Source organism: Mus caroli, chromosome 18 (assembly GCF_900094665.2).
Source record: "Mus caroli chromosome 18, CAROLI_EIJ_v1.1, whole genome shotgun sequence".
Lineage (NCBI taxonomy): Eukaryota > Metazoa > Chordata > Mammalia > Rodentia > Muridae > Mus > Mus caroli.
In genome coordinates, this window is record NC_034587.1 from 2,151,544 (window position 1) to 2,168,997 (window position 17,454).

General features: G+C 43.3%; 1 long non-coding RNA gene across 1 annotated transcript in view; it reads right to left on the minus strand.

Annotated features, from left to right (window-relative positions):
- Positions 1–268: 268 nt before the first annotated feature.
- LOC115029846 overlaps positions 269–17,454 on the minus strand; it is a 38,593-nt gene continuing 21,407 nt past the window's right edge. Inside the window, exon 3 of the long non-coding RNA XR_003835404.1 lies at positions 269–444. This is a non-coding gene — a long non-coding RNA (uncharacterized LOC115029846). The remainder of the gene's footprint in view (positions 445–17,454) is intronic.

A 17,454-nucleotide genomic window follows, 5' to 3' on the forward strand; every position in this document is an offset into this window, starting at 1 on the left:
GCAAACACAATCTTCAAAGTTAGTCACATGGGAAATGAGGCGCCAGGAAGAACAGGCTGTGGTCAAGTCTGAAATCAGCAGGTATGGGCAGCATTTGCAGCTACCGTTGACTGGTAACTCCTGTCCCAGCACTCCCAAAGTTGGAGGTGCAGGACCAGTTGCTGGCAGTAGGCACCCCATGCAGACAGCCCACAGGCATGGCAGCTTGTGGCAGGGCTCTGCCCAAAGCCTCTGTCTGCACTGTCCTCTTGTTCAGGTCTACAAGCAGCACACATCCCATGTCTTTGGAGGGTGGATTCAGCAAACTCACCTTCACGTTCCTTGTTACAATGAGCTTTCAATCCACACTCAACCAAAGTCCATCTCACATTGTATTCTGTTCTGAATCAGATCTGACATCAGCTCCAAGCCAGACAATGAAGGTGCAGCTGTTGATTGCCAAGCCTGAAGTAGAGGTGCAGTGTTAGAATGGCTTTCTCAGGCTGCTTTCTTGGCTAATCCAGGACCACAGGCCCAGGAGTGCTGCTGCCCAGAGAGGACTAGGCCCTCCTACAGATCAACCTAGTGGGGGAATTTCCCCAACAGAAGTTCCTTCTTTCAAATGACCCTAGCCGTGTCAAGTTAATAAAAAACACGGAGTATGAAGGAGTATGTGCATGTGTGCATTTCATGTCTGTGTGTGTGCATTTGTGCATGTGGCTCTCAGTCCATCATGAGTCTCAGTCTATCATGGTGGGGGAGGCAGGGGCATACAATGGAGCCTGTTCACACTGCAGTGAACAGGGAACGAGGGAGTACTCTAAAATTAGGGCTGGCCTAGAACCTTCCATGACTTGTCTCTAGTGACCAAGTTCTGTCAGTGAGACCCCCTTCCCTCAAGGTACCACAACTCCCAAAAGAGTGCCCCAAAGAGCTGATGAACAACCATTTAAAGATGCAGGAGTGGAGACATATTACAGATTCAAACCAGAGCACTGGCTCAGCTGAGCTTATAACTCTCACACCTGGTGAGCCTGTTGTTCTGACTTTGCAAATGGGAGTGCAAGAGGATGGACCCAAAGACTCTACTGAAGTCTAATGAATAACTGCAAATATGAACTCACTGGTACCCCAGGTTTCCCTCTCTACTTTTAGCCCTGATCATATTAGAATAAAAAGATTGGGTCCCAGAGACTTGAACCCCATGAGTGGGTGTCAGGCTCCCTCACCAAGCTGCCAAGGGAAAGGAAGCTGTGTGCACACTGAGCCGTGCACAGTCCCTCCACTGTGTCACAGAACTGGGAAGTGTAAGGTCTTGGGGCTACTGAACAAGGGAGTTACCAGGAAGAAGCTGAGGATGGGTTTGAAATAGAGCAGCCCTGAGATTGGAGAATTGCAGAAAGGCTTCTGAGACTGTGGGCTATTCTCAGACAAAGCCCAGGTGTGTGGTCAGAGGAAAGCTTTTGAGGAGAGAGGACACAATAGTGGGATGCTCTACACAGTGCCTCTAGTGCTTTTGAGCAAATAAATGGAGTCTAGACCAGTCCTTACTTATTCTGTGCTGTTTCCTGCTTAACAGTGTAGGATTCTATTTCTCCAAGCAAGGAGAATATGCTAAATACACAGAGAGAAGGAGAATGGAGATTGCTGTGTTTGTCTGTCTGATACATAACTGCTGCATGCGAATGTTTGGTCCCCTGGTTCTTTGGCTTGGTCTTGTGACTTCAAACAACCTTCAGCATCTTTGCCCTTCACTGACTTCTGCATGGTGATGCTGCTGTCTTGAGCCCTTATGCTCTTGGTCATCTTGCCTTCACTGTATTGTTTCTGCTTGCCCAAGATAGAATCAGGAAGCCAGAGAAGCTGCTCCCCCATCACACTGGCTCTCAGACACCCAGATTCCCCTCTTGTGAGTTGCCACATGGGTGCATTTCTGCTTATGTTGTGAAGTTTTACTTACAGCCCTACCATCTGCCTCTCTCAGAGCTTCTGGTCTTGGGGTCTGCCTTTGTTGTCTTCTGCCTTTGGATGCTCTTTTTCTAAATCTTGGGCCCACTGACTACCAGAAGCTGTGAACTTTAGTCCACAGGATGATTCTGGCTCCAGTTCATGGGAGATTTTATTTTGCTGCTATGCTATTTCAAAACTTTTGGGGTGGGAGTGGCTAGCGAGATGGCTCAACCACTAAGAGCCCCTGCTCCTCCTGCAGAGGATTAGAGTCCAGTTCCCAGCACCCAAGTCAGGTGGCTCACAACTGCCTTTAACTTCTGCTCCAGGGTATATAATAATCTCTTCTGGGCTTTTAGCACTTCCACATACATGTCATACACATGCACATGTGAACACACATACACTTTTTAAAAATAAATCTGTGAAAAAGTGAAAAGAGCTTGTCTGGAGCTGGCCATCCTATGGTCATACAGACAGGCCTGTTTCATACACTTTCATCGTTCCAACCCCAGAGGTGGCTGACTTCCTGCCCCTTCTGCTGGACCTCCTCAGCATTTGAAGCCGATCATTCCCAGCCAAAGCTCCTATAACTCTACTGGAAGAAATCCAGGCAGCAGCTGTCTGGGCGTCCACTCTTCTGCTTTTGCTGAGCATCGTGTTCAGAACACGAGTGTGCTCTAGCCATCTGTACCAACCATGCCAATGCCCCTCTGCTAATCATGCCCCCTTGCCTGTGTGCCCTCATGCCCGAATCTCCATCCTAAAGCTGGTGCACGTGTTTCTGCTCATTTGGAATAGAGAGAGAGAGTCCCATCGTCCCTGCCCTTGGGATCTTGAGCCAGGATCCTGAACAGACTCCACTTTATAGCATGGCACCTCCAAGACCTCTAAACTCCCCCTATAGGATGGTCTCTGGGGTCCTGACTGTTAGGTGACTTCTCCAGTCTTTGCTGGGCTCCTGACATTCCTCCCTTCCTAGACTGGTCAGTCCCTGGGCTCCAGCCCCATGCTTCTTTCCTTATGCTTTAGTTCTACTTCACTAAAAAAGGAGTTGAGAGAAAAGGTTATCTTGGTCCACATGGTTTGGGCCCATGATCTGTTAGTACTGGCACTGTTACTTCTGACCCAAAGGTAAGGTGGTCACAGGTCATGGTAGAAGCACCCAGCAAAGGAAAACTGCTCCCCTCATGACCTGAAAGACCAGGGCTGCATATTCCCTTTGAGGCCCATCCCCAGTGACCTCAACACCTCCCCCTAGACCTCTCAACCTCCACACTAAGAACATGACATTGGAGGCTGAGCCTTGAGGAAGTCTAGATCCAGCTACAGTGTGCTACTTTTTACACCACAGTCTGTCCTTGGCTGTCATAAAATCTAACATGACTGATCTCCTTTTTCTATGCTTCCCAAAATTGCTCCCTCATCAAATAATAATTTCCTGAGGGCCATCTACACATCCTGACCTCTCTCCCCCTCACTGAATTGCCTCCTCCCTTGCCTTCTTCTTACAGCAACTCCTTAGAAGTAGCCCATCCCACCTCTGCATATGTGCATTTACATGTATGTGTATACATGTCCATGGGGAGGTTGGGGAGGAGGTGTACAGAGGCCATAAGTTGATGCCAGGTATCTTCCTTGATTTCTCTCAACCAAAAATGTTGAGACAGAATCTCTTATCTGAATCCAGAGCTCCTAGATTTGGCTAGTAGAGCCATCAGCCTGCTCTAGGTATCCTTGTCTCTCTCTTCTGATCCCTGAGATCATAAACACGCCACTCCACCCAATCATCATCTACTTAGTTACCAGTTAGCTGGACTCTGCTCTTTACACTTGTGTGGCAAGCACTTTGCCACTGAGCCACCTCCCTAGCCCTGTAGCCTATTTATGTCCATGAATAACGCCATAACATTGTGTTATGTACAGAACCCCAAAGCTTTAATCATTGATTGAGATGGTGATGATAATGTCACATTTATTTGCCAGAATATTCAATTAACTAAAACATTTCTCTCAATCATTCCTTAACTATTGCTTCCTGGAAAACCCTTGCACAATTACCTTAGACAAAGATTTTATTTTAGGATGATACCTAAAGATGATACCCAAAGAAAATCTTTCTCTAGCTAGACACAAGGTAGAGCTGTTGTTTAGGATAGCATCTGGGGCTGACAGACAGGAAGAAAGCCAGGAGACTGGTCCCAGAAACCCTGATCAAAGGCCTCTCCTTTGCACCCTTCAGCTGCATAGCCTGGCATGGCAGGGAAAGAAGGTTCCCAGAGTCACAAATTCTGATTTACATGCCAGAGAAAACCAGCACTCTGTGCCAACAGTAGTAAAACAGACACATTCATAGTGCGCCACATTTTAAGGTGAAGCAGGTCTATATAGATATGTGATCTTCACCACCAGAAGCTGCAGAAATCTTAGCCACCACAGAGGTGGCTTGTCAAAGAAGAGGTTTATTAACAGTTCATCCGGTCCAGTTTCTTTTTCTTCTCCACCATAATTGCCCTACGGTGAATGTGGACATGGCACAGCCCGTCTATGGGAAATGGCTGCTGCCCCCTGAGAACCTGCATGTGGATGAGACAAGTGGTCCAGGTCAGGATGCTGGCAGGTCTCCGTAGCTTCCACTCAGAGTGCCTCTCTTTTGAGACAAGATCTTGTTTTGTAGCTTAAGCTGGCCTTGGTTTCCAGTTCTCAATCCTCCTGCCTCAGCCTCTCCCAGTGCTGCGATTAAAGGTGTGTTCTTCCACTCAAGTTTAAGGCTTAAAGTTCTTTTTGGATGGAAGAAAGCTAGTGAAAAGCTCAACAGCAGGTTGTTTTTAAAACCACAGCAGTACTGTTCTTATCGCTGGGTATGGGATAGGGACTGGGAACCAAACTTCCAACCGTGTACTAAGTGCCAAATTTCAGAGTGACTACACCCCAAAACCCCACTCACAAGAGCATCCAACCAGCAGTGGCATCACTTGCGATTGCAGCAAGTTATATACGTGTGTGTCCATGCACACACACACACACATGCTCATGCACACATACACACTCATGCACACACCCATACATGCTCATGCACACACACACACACACACACACACATGCTCACACACACATACACACACACACACACACACACACACACACACACACACATGCTCACACACACATACACACACACACACACACACACACACACACACACGGTGTGGATGGAAGTTTCCATTCCTAACTCTCCAGGGGGACTTCAGAGAAGCACCTCTCTGGGAACACTGAGTTCCTTCAGGAAAAAGAATATGAGAACAGGGTTCCTGCCCATCAGGGTCCTAAGAAGCCCATCCTGGATCCCTCCCTTTTCAGTGCTTCTTCATAAGATAGGATCAAGGGGGAGGGGAGAGGGAAGAGGGGATTTTCAGAGGGGAAACTAGGAGAGGGGATACCATTTGAAGTGTAAATAAAGAAAATATCTAATAAAAATTAAAAAAAATGATAGGATCACAGCTGTCTCTCTGGATGTTGTGAAGATTCAAAGAAGCCAATAACTAACAAATGTGTTTGCTCATGGGAGGCAGTTCCTGCTGGAGTCAGGTCAGATGTGGGAAAGGCTGCTGAAGGGGTATCTGGCGTGCAGTTCTGATATTTCTCATAAATTTCACTCATGATGTATTTCTTTTCTTGAGTGTTTCAAAATTTTGCTGGCTTGTTCTGGAATGTTATCTGTCTGAGAATTCTTCCAGTTGAAGTTAAACTCTTCCATGGGGACTTGCTCTTTTTAAATGACACCAACCTGCAGCCATTTTAAACTGAGCATTCAGCCCAGCTTTCTGTGTCACACAGGCAGGATGGCTTTATCATTGTCTGTCGTATTCACTTGGGACAGGGTCTCTCATTAAACGTGGAGCTAGCTAGGTTTGAGGCCACCAAGCCTCAGCGATCCTCCTGTCTCCAACTGGCAAGCAATAGATTTATAAGTATGTACACAGCCACGTCCACCTCCACCCCTACTCCAACCTCTGTTTTAACATAGGTGATTGGGATTCGAACTTAAGTCCTCATGCACAGAAAGTTCTCCTACCCACTGAGTCTTCTTGTTTTCTTCCTCCCAGCTTTTTCTCTGCTTTTTGATTCATTGATACATAATATTTGTGCATCTTTAAGAGGTACACTACAGAAATTTGAAGGGTGTATACAACATGTAATAAACAACATGTAATAAACAATATGTAATAAACAACATGTAGTAAACAAAGCAGAGTAATAAACATCTTGTACTCTGCAAACATTAATTCCTGTTATGGGTTTGAAATGTCCTAATCTTTGATAAAAGCTGAAAAGACATTTGGCCTACAGAAGAGCTGTGTGGACAGAAGAAGGAAGAGACATTAGCCATATTGCCCTGTCCACACCAGGGTTTGAGTTGTAATTTACCTCCTTCAGGTACATGGAGGTACACATCCGGGGAGTTAAACCTCAGGGATGTCACAACCAAAGATGGCATTTATCTTTTCCATTGGAGAACGTTCAATAACCCGTGTGTGCTCTGAGGACTAGGATGAACCCACCAAACAGCACTGGTTTTCTTCAGCACTGTCCATGTTGAGTAGAAGGTAGTAGAATACACTGCAACATAGCCAGACTATAAGCAACAAATTGGTAGTGAGCACACAGGTGTTCAGAGGAACAAACTAGAGAAGTATTTAAAAGAATGCTATTAATGGAAATACTTCCTATGACTTTTGCAAAGAGGACTTTGATGAAATATAGATTTTTAATTTTTCTGATGAGATTCCATGCTCGACTTAAAAGTTCAGCATAACTCACTGTTAAGAAACCAACTTCTAGAAAATTCTAATTCTGAAAGTAGCCTGCTTGGATATATTGCTTCATCTTGCTTTGCTTAGGAATGCTGTTATTGATCACTACTAAGTAGAATCTCAAAGCCAGTGGGTTTTATAAAACTCTGGTATTTTATAGAAATGTGGAGAGAAGTGGGAGATAGGGAGGCTGGGAGGGGATGAGAAGATAATTTACAGAATAAACTGAAACAATAACTTTAATGGTCTTCATCCATCCCTGCAAATCAACAAATCATGTCCTGCAGGCAGAGCTGCTACAAGGGAGCTTGGCCTCACTCTGTTCCTCTGGATGCAGTGGCAAGTGCTCGGACGGGTGCCACATTATGCATTTGGAAAATGACTGCGTTATAAAACCCACTCCATGCTTCCCGCTGTCCCTACAAAGGAAACACTGAAGAATATTTGAACTGATTTAAATCTGAAGCCTTTCTCCAACTCAGATATCCTCCAGATGAGTCTGTTACCTGCTCAATCCAGCTCTGGTGTTGAGTGGAAAGGAATACTTTTTTTCCACCCAATTATTATGTCAGAGCACTATGGAAACTTCAGGCTTTTTGAGAACCCCTTTCTAGAGAAGCATGGCTGACAAGATCCTCTGAATGAAACTGCTTCATCAACACTGAAAAGATCCCCTCATCCCTTGTGTGATAAAATGTGCTCATTAGTAAGCTGGCCTTGAGGTTAAGGGATGCACAGGATACTGCAGGCAGTGATAGACAGATCCTAGCAGGGGGTAGATGAAGTGGGTAGATGGACACCAGATCCCACTTGTGCTGAGACAGTGTAACTGGACTCTGGGAAGGTGTAGTTTCTCCAGGAGAGATGAAGATTGGTTTCTGGGGGACTCTAAAGAGATGACTCCCGGAAGGGTAGAGTCCTGCAACCGTGATGGATGGAATATGGAAAAAACCCAGGAAGCACATGCCAGTGTACTATGGACTAGAGAAATCAACCACTCCCCTAGGAATATGCAAGTCTGAACTGCCCTGCCTGTGTGACACAGAAAGCAGGGCTGAGTGCTGTTTGAGGTGGTGTAGGTTGGTGCCATTTAGAGAAGCAAGCGAGAGCTAATTCCCCATGGAGGACCTCAACGTTAACTCAAACAATCCTTGCACAGATAACTTTCCAGAAAAATCCAACAAACATTTAGGGGAAAAAAGCATCATGAGTGACCATCAGAAATATCAGAACTACACACCCATGCCAGGTTCTTTAGGAATGGAAAAGCCCATGTTAAGAGGGAAGATAATAGAGCCAAGGGAAGACAGAAAGACAGACATCAGGATCCCAGCACTGAGCTGGAGGTAAGATGATCGGGAGCTGAAAGTCAGCTAGATAGCAAATTTGAAGCCAACCTAGGCTACATGAGACCCTGTCAAACAAAACAAGAACACCTGAAACTGAACACAATGACGGGAACTGGCTTGCCTTTAATCCAAGTTAGATTGCAGCTGATAAGAAAAGGTAAATGGAAGATAGGTAAGTCCACAGAATGAATTAATGAAGCCAGAAGATGGGCAGAGCATGAAGTAAGAAGACCAGACCTATGGTAGTTTGAGATGCAGGGCACTGTAATGAAGAGAATGGAACAGAAGTGCCATTAAAAGACAAAGTTTAGACATGTCAGAAGACTCATACTTAGATGTGATAAATAAATGCAATGAATTCCAACCCAAATGGTGGTAGGAGAAGACAGGAACATCTGTGTTTCTGTGGTACATGTATGTGTTTATGTGGGTGTGTGCATGGGAGTGTTGAAGCCAAAGGTCAACTCCAGCTATCCTTCTTCAGACTCCCTCCGCTTGATTTTTTTGAGAAAAGGCTTCTGTGATAGTCGGCTTTATCAACTTAATGCAGCCAGAGATGAGCAGGCTTTGTGGGCTTAGAAGAACAGAATGTGTAAAATATAGGAGATACAGCCTGAACATTGTGCTGAGTGGAAATTGGTCTGGGTAGCTTTAATGCCAAACATTAGTGCTGGAGATTCCTCCAAAAACTGACTCTCTGTGCCAGATGTGATCTGCTTTCTCTTGTCCCGTCTCACACTTGTGTATCACCTCCTTCTACTTCTCTCTGTGATCCAACTCTAGAATTGTTGCCTTAAGCAACCATCACCTCTCAGACTTCTGTCTGCTCCTACATAGGTCCATGCTAGTTTTAACAGCCAGTTTTCCAGGATGTGATTGAGTGAAAGAAGCAAGTTAAGCTGAATCAAGACTTCCTAGGCCACATCTTCAAGTGCCGTGACAACCGAAAGACTCAAGGGACTGGGTGAGACAGAGAGGAGACGACTACACATGTTGTATATACAGAGTACATATAGGCAATGGTCTAAAGAATCTAATTGCTTTAGAACAGGCTGTTTGTCATAGGTTGCACGTTTCTACCAGGAATTTAGGGGTGTGATTGCATGGTGACACCCTGCAAATTGGAGTTTCTATGTCAGCCTGGAAGACCAGTGTCCTCCCAGGAATAGATAGAGAACTCAGAGCACCAGAGATTAGTACACACCCATGTTTTTATTCAGGAGGCTAAATTTACAGGTTTTAGTGCTAATAAAAATAGTAGTAATCATGGAAACACAGTAGTGATCAATTCCACTGGCAAGAAGAAACCTTCTGTGAAATGACTCAACATGCTGTAGCAGGTACTTCTGCCTGAAGATCTGTCTCCTACAGGTCTGAACTCCTTATTCAGAGCCATGGGGATTTGCTAATGGATTTGCCCAAATGTAACAGGTAACCCAGTTAACAAAAAGCTTAGAAAATTCACAATATGAACTAATCAGTACCCCCAGAGCTCGTGTCTCTAGCTGCATATGTAGTGGAAGATGGCCTAGTTGGCCATCATTGAGAAGAGAGGCCCCTTGGTATTGCAAACTTTATATGCCCCAGTACAGAGGAATGCCAGGGCCAAGAAGTGGGAATGGGTGGGTAGAGGGGGGGAGGGTATAGGGGACTTTTGGGATAGCATTTGAAATGTAAATGAAGAAAATATCTAATAAAAAATTTTTTAAAAAGAAAATTTGATTAGAAGTTGAAAAATACTCAGTACAAAAACATGCAAAAAAGAAAAAAGGAAAAAGAAAGAAAAGAAAAATAATATGAAATGGTGGCAACTGACCAAACCATCCACAGTTAAGAAGGAGAGCCAAAGGGATAAGATCAGTCCTGAGACTGAAACGGAAAGAAAACTGACACACGCTGACCATTGATTCTCTGCCAAGCACTTATGCTTTAAGCATTTAGTCCTCATGACATCCAGAAAGTACAAACACATTCACACACACACACACACACACACACACACACGCAATCACACACACATTAAAATAAAAATAAGACAAATCTCTCTTATTTTTCTTATTATTTTGAAGCCTTTCCCTCATCATCGATGAAGACTTAAGGTTAGTCTATTTCGTTACTATTTCTCACCAGTGCCTAGACAGTGTCTGATGCTGGTGAATACCTAAGAAATCCTTGCCTGCTGTGTGGATGTGTCTGCTACACTAGCCAGCTCTCACGTCATTTGCTCTCACGTCAAACATCCCTAACATTCCTATTTATTAAAATGTATAAAGCTCTGTTAGAATGTCTGACATTCCCCCTTAAGGCCAGTTTTCAGGCACCAAATTGCAGAATTACAACTATAGACCTTTCTAAATTCATACTGAAGACTGACAGTTGCTTTCTGAGATGTTTCAAGCTGGACTCCCACCATCATTGGAACATCCTCCACACCTCCACACACACTCACAGTCTCTTCCTTCCCTCCCTCCCTCCCTCCCTCCCTCCCTCCCTCCCTCCCTCGTTCGTTCATTCTTTCTTCCTTCCTCTCTCTCTCTCTCTCCCCCCTTCCTTCCTTCCTTCCTTCCTTCCTTCCTTCCTTCCTTCCTTCCTTCCTTCCTTCCTTCCTTCCTTCCTTCCTTCCTTCCTTCCTTCCTTCCTTCCTTCTTCTTTCTTTCTTTTGAGACAGAGTCTCTCTCTGTGGCCCTGGCTGTTCTGGGCCTCATCATGGAGACCAGGTTGGCCTCGAACTCACAAAGATTCACTTGCCTCTGCTTTCCAAGTGCTGGGCCAACTATGCTCTTTTTATAACATTTGATTATTATATTAAAATCAGATTGTAGAGAAATCATTAATAATATAAATGAGTGTTACTCTGCATTCCTTTTCCTATCTAGTGTCATGTCCATGGGACAAATAATTTTAGCCACTTTCACTTTTTATTTTCTCTGGAATTAGCTCAGTGTTACTAAATAATATAAATCCATTTTTGTCCACTGAACTTGTATGACAGACCTGTTCTTGTATGTTCCTTTATCTCCTTTCTCTTTTCTCTTAGCACTGGAAAATATGTAGCTGCTGCTCTTCTGTTTTGATTTCCCGAGTGAATTAAAATGCTCTATCTAAACTTCCATTTCATATACCCTCAAATTTCAGGAGTATACTTTGATTCCTTGGCTTAGAGCAGGAAAGTGATTCCTCTATCCTTTTCTGTGACCTCTGATAGACATTATTTTATGTGTCTGTGAACATTCTGCCCTGTAACTGAACATGTCAAGATTCACATGCAGATAGCATCTCACTGGAAATAGGTGACTATGTCTTTATTACATGGCAGGAACTTCATACATGCTGCTGCTTACACTGGAAGAGAAAGGTCAGCACAGGTAAGGCAACACATTCTCTCTTAAGTGCACCATTTGCTCAAAATGAGAAATACTTGATGAGAGTCATTGGTGAGGTTATATTAACACAAACTTGGTTTTGTAGGAAAGTGCTATTTATTAATTATAGGACAGATCTTATTTTGATTTCTTCTTATGCAAGTTTTGAAAGTCTTGATTTTCTAGAAATATGTCTGTTAAATAAAATTTTCTGTATAAATTTTTCCACAGTAAAATAATTTCTGTAATATATTAAATGATGTCTCTAATCTGCTTAAGCAGTGATAATGGGTTGAGTATATTTGCTTCAATCAGTTTTCCTAAGTACTTATTATTTTAACTAGTATTTTTCAGAAATAGCATTACCAGATTACAGGACATAAATCTATTCTGTGTTTGTTGATGTACCAGTTTTTCCAAGTGGCCTTTGCTAACTGTGATGGTCAGCTTTAACTGTCAATTCACCTTAACCTAGAATCTTCTGGGAAGTGAGCCTCAAAGAGGGAATTGATATTGGGTTGGCTGGTGGGCATGTATGTAGACAGGCTGCCTTATTATTTCACTGATGTAGGAAGACTCAGCCCACTGTGGGTGGCACCATTCCCTTGGCATGGGGTCCAGAACTGCGTAAGACTGAAGAAATTAAGTGGAGCACCAGTAAGTAAGCAAGCAAACAGGCAGGCAGATGAGCAAACAAGCAGGCAAGCATGCTTCTCTCTCTCTGTCTCTCTCTCTTTCTCTCTCTCTTTCTCTCTCTCTCTGTGTCTCTCTGTCTCTTTCTCTGTCTCTCTCTCTGTCTCTCTGTCTCTCTCTGTCTCTCTGTCTCTTTCTCTGTCTCTCTCTCTGTCTCTGTCTCTGTCTCTCTCTCTCTCTCTCTCTCTCTTATGAATGTAATGTGACTGGGTATTTGAAGTTCCTGCCTTGACTTCCCCACATTCATAGGCCATAACCTAAGCAATTCTAAGCTGAAATAATGCCCTCTTCCCCCCCCCCTCAGTGCTTTTTTTCAGGGTATTTTATCACTGCAACAGATATGAAACTACCATACCAGTTTACAAGCTAAAAGATCAGTAGAATTTGAAATTCCAGTTTGCCTGTGACTTTGCCCAAACCACAATGGTCTTTCTCACATCAGGACTCTGACAAATGTGGAACTGATAACCTGATTTTGCATCAGAATAACTTCCAGTATCTGTCCCTATGTCTATTTGCTATTTATATATTTTGTTTGTAAAGTATCAGCTTTTAAATTTTGCTATTTTTATATTAACCCATTTTTACAAGAGTTCTTTACATATATTACTATGTGTCCCTTTGATCTCACAAAGGTTGGTTTTTCGAGACAGGGTTTCTCTGTGTAGCCATGGCTGTCCTGGAACTCACTTTGTAGACCAGGCTGGCCTTGAACTCAGAAATCCGCCTGCCTCTGCCTCCGGAGTGCTGGGATTAAAGTCGTGTTCCACCACGCCCGGCTGAGGTTACATATATTGTCAAAGCCATCTGCTTCTTGCCTAACTTTTCATTTCAAATATTATCAGACAGTTTCCTAATTTGATGTGCTCTTAATTATCAATTATGCTTTGTTTGTGTGCTTGTGGATTGTTTCGTTTCACATCTAGGGCATCCTACATCTTTCTCTACCACTCAGCATTAGGCTATCTTTCATGTGTCCTAGTCCAGTGATTTCTTTCTGCTTTTCTTTTTTAATTCTTTCAGATTGAGACACATGATTTGCTTGCAACTGATTTCTTCTATTTTTCAATATAGATATTCATTTGATCCAGCATCAGTAATGGAAAAGCAGTCTTGTTTGGACAGAAACTGAAAGGCTGCCTTAGGTCTGGCCGTGGGCTTCCATTATGTTTCTTCTCTAGGCTTGTCTGTTATTGTAGAAGAGACAAAATAAAGTCACCATTGTCATCTTTTAATTAGTGCTGACAAATACTAGGACAGGCTCTTGGGCCTTTCCTGCATGGTATCATGATGATTTCTAGACATTGGTATTTCTGGTTAGATTTTAGAATCAGTTTTATAACATATACTTCCCAATGTCCAACAGTCTGGTGAGGATGGAACTTGCAGCACATTTATTTTACACATCAACTTGTGGAGATGTGACAGATCATAAATTAATCCTTCATCTTAGACTGGTGTAGGCTTGTTTAAGCTTCCTCTATTTAGTTCCATCTATTATGATTTTTAAAATAGAAGTCTTGCCATGTTTCTCATGATATGCAGTGCTAGATATTTGGTAATGCCCTTACGATTATTGATTTATTGTGTATGTGAAGAAAACTTTCAGAAGTCAGTGCTCTCTTCCACTGTGTGGGTTCTTGGCATTAAAGTCATTTTAGACCCAAGATTAGAAGAGAACCTCCTGAGCCCTGTAGGGTGATCTTTTACATACTATGGTTTTGTATTGCCATCTTTAAAAGTTTCAACAAACCTAAGGTATTTCTTAATTTGCTATTATAGTCTCTAAACAGGTGCCTTGATTTAATCGGGAATCTGTGTTTACTGATGCTGACAATCCTTGCCCCAAGTTGGTTTTTGATCTACCAATAAAGATGCCAGTGGCCAATAAAAAAAAGAGATGGGACTTCAGGTTGCTGCAGGTGAGGAGAGAGGAGAGGACAGGGAAAGGAAATGGAGATACTTGGGAGAGACGTAACAGACTCAGAGCTGTCGAGGAGATCTTCTGAACTATAGGCTGGAAAGGAAATAGGCACATGGAAGGGCAGCCCATAAGTGTCTTGGGCAGCAAAACCAATGGGCTTCATGGAAGGTGACCAGGCAACTAAACTGAGGGCAGATTCAGAGGCGCTGAGCTAGGAGTAAAGGTCAGGGCACGCTAGCCACAGAAGGCTGAGAAGAGCTCGGCCACAGAGTCAATAAGACTGTTAAAAATGAGCTAGTGTGTGTGTGTCTTTCATCTGTGGATCAGAGGTAGCTCCTGGCTGGGTGTGCCTCTGCAACTTTCTGGGAACTCCAAGCCGAGTAGATAAACTCCTCGCCACACTCCTGCTTTAGAGGCAGATGCATGTACTTCGGCCACAGTTGTCTCACCAGACTGACTGGCTACTGTTGAGCCAACTGTTAGCCTGGATGGAAGATCATTTCACAGAGTCATTTTCTCTTTATTATTTATGGCCAGTTCACTCTATCAACTGTCCCTCCATCACACAGCTTGACAGGTACTGGGTTGAAAAATGTGAAACAAATATTTCAGAAGGCTCTGGAGTCCACCAGAGCCATTGTAATGGTCTTTAGACACTATGTTTAGGAAAAAAATGCCTTTAAAAAATTATGCTTTAAAAATAGCCACAGGAGGGTTTTTTTCCCTGTAATAATTCCTGTGGGTAAAAACTCCAATCAGACCGTGAAAGCAGTCAGTGTCTCCAACTGGAGGGTTGACTATATTTGTCAAAGTTGGTGTCTATCTAGATGATGTGGGTCTTGCAGCCCACCAATATATTCTGAAATGTGGCTCAACCATCAGAGCATGTACTTAGGAATATGAACTTTTTAATCTCCAAGATATAAAACTTAAAGTTTATTATAAAACACTCTATTGAAATGTGACAGTTTGCATATAAAATGTCCCTCTGTATGCTCATGTGCTGGACACTTTAACCCCAGCTGGTGGCTCTGTACTAAGAAGTTATGAGACCTTTACGAAGTAGAGCCTTGCTGGTGGCAGTGGGTCACTGAGGGGCAGAGCTTGGAGTTGTTCCACTTGCTTTCCTGTTGTGCGAAGTGAGGGAAGCAGTGAGCCCCACCATCATATCCCTAGCTCATGCTCATCTACTGCCAGCCTTCCCTTCTATGCTGGACTGGATCCCTTTAAATAAGAAACAAGATAAATCCTATCTCAGGTTGCCTCTTTAAGCTTTTTGTTATCACAGGGAGGATGAGAAATGCCACTAATACAAATGTCTTTTAAAAGTCTGAAAGAAGAGAGTCTTCTAACACCCTTGTTTAGTGAGTGTCATTGTGCTATTTATCAACTGCTAAGTTAGGGACTCATTTGTCCATCTGTACTCTGCCATATAAAATTGTTTTTGAAAGGAAATTGATAAAAATCAAATGTGACTGAGTGACAAATGGATTCATTATAGTGAGAGTAGATACATGTCTGTATTTTAGAATGCATAATTTAAGCCAAACACAACAGTATGAAAATTAGCATATGCTTTATCCTCAATCCTGGGACACGGAACAATATTCTCAGGTCTCATTTTTCAGTTACAATGGCATGAATAGATACGGATGTAAACTATTATCTCAGCAACAATGCATATTACAACAAGTGATTATTTATTAGCAATAAAATGTTTCTCCAGGGCTTAATTTGGAGTGCCTGAAATGAAATAACAAAATCTTGTCTTGGAAGTGATCCTCTGCATAGTTACTGTTTAGGGAAATTTTTATAGCTTCACAGCAGTTTATGTCTCTTAATTGGATAGCTCTTTGAAATGAAGGCATATGGTGCAGTGCCAAGTGTTTGGAAGGCTCATGTGAATGAATGAATGAATGAATGAATGAATGAATGCAGTATCAGAGGCTGCTGAGTGTTTGGAAGGCTCATGTGAATGAATGAATGAATGAATGAGTGAATGAATGAATGAATGAATGTATGCAGCATCAGAGGTCAGGCTCTGTGAATGAGTGGTAGGTGTCTGTCTGGAAGCAGAGATGGGAATCTCTTCTCTTCTTAATGGCACTTGATTCTGTCTCTGCTGCTTCCTAGCAGCTCCCACTCAAAGCCCTACAACTCTACATTCAGATGGAAATGTTGACTATGAACAGGTTAATCCACACAACTCTAGTCACTCATAATGAGGGTGTGGTCAAACATCAGATCTGGAAAGTCTGGATTGTGGAAATAAGGTACAAAACTAGGATAACACAACACACAAGAGCAATTTGGCCTAGAAGATTCCCACACTGGGGCTAAATTGACTTCAGAGCAACAAAGAAGCTAGAGTCCTGCAAAGTCTTATGACAGCAAGGCAAGATTTTGTCCTGAAGACGCTGGGGCAGGGAGGAGCTTGGTGTCCAACAGTAAGACTGGGATGAGGACCTGGAATTCCTGAGTCACAGGGTAAGTTGAAGTCAACTGCATCACCCCTCAGATTCAGGAGTGTCAGGCAGAGGATGGCACAGCCAGATGGTTTCTACTGGCATTTTGAAGCTCCCTGACCTGAAATAAAGTTGGCTGTAGAACTGGGGATAGAACTGAGTCTCTAAGTGCTTATGAAATGGTCCACCATGAGCCAAGAGGACTGTAGCAACACATGATTTTAGGCCACCCACCATTCTGTATTTCAGGGACCTTGTTCTCTGGGACACTCTTTTTCCTACAGGCCTTAATTTAGGGCCTTGATCAAGTTCTAGAGGTAGCTTTGCTCAGGGTCCTGGATTTTTTTCTGAGCTTCCTTTGAATTTGCTGACTGAGAGCTGTGTAATGACTAAAGATGTCCATGATTGAAACTAAAGTGTATGTCCATTCAGAGCCCTACCATGAATCTCCCTAATGGACCTGCTGGCTGGGGAGAGCCACTGGAGACTTCTGGCTTGGACTTTCAGCCAAAACTTTCTTCTATTATTCTGAACTCCAGGTTCTCAGTAGATTGCTTAAGTATTTGGAAATTTGCTGAGGCAGCAGATGGCCTTTCTCAGCCTCGAACTCACCACACTGCAATAGGCTATCACCTCCCCTGTCTTCCAAACAGACTTGGCCCTTTAGGACCACCCAGTAAGCTGAACATATTTCTTCTTTTCAATGCTCTAAGGCTAAGACTGTATTTGGAGACAGAGTTCAAACTAGGAGAGTCTGAGCATACTGACTAGGTACAGCAGTCACAGGTGAGCATGCTGGCAGTGCTGAGGATGAGGGCAGTGCCCCAAAGACAGACCTGATGGATAGGTTACTGAACCAAAATGATGTGAGTGCTGCAGGGACGGGGAAAGGATGGTTATATATATATGTGTGTGTGTGTG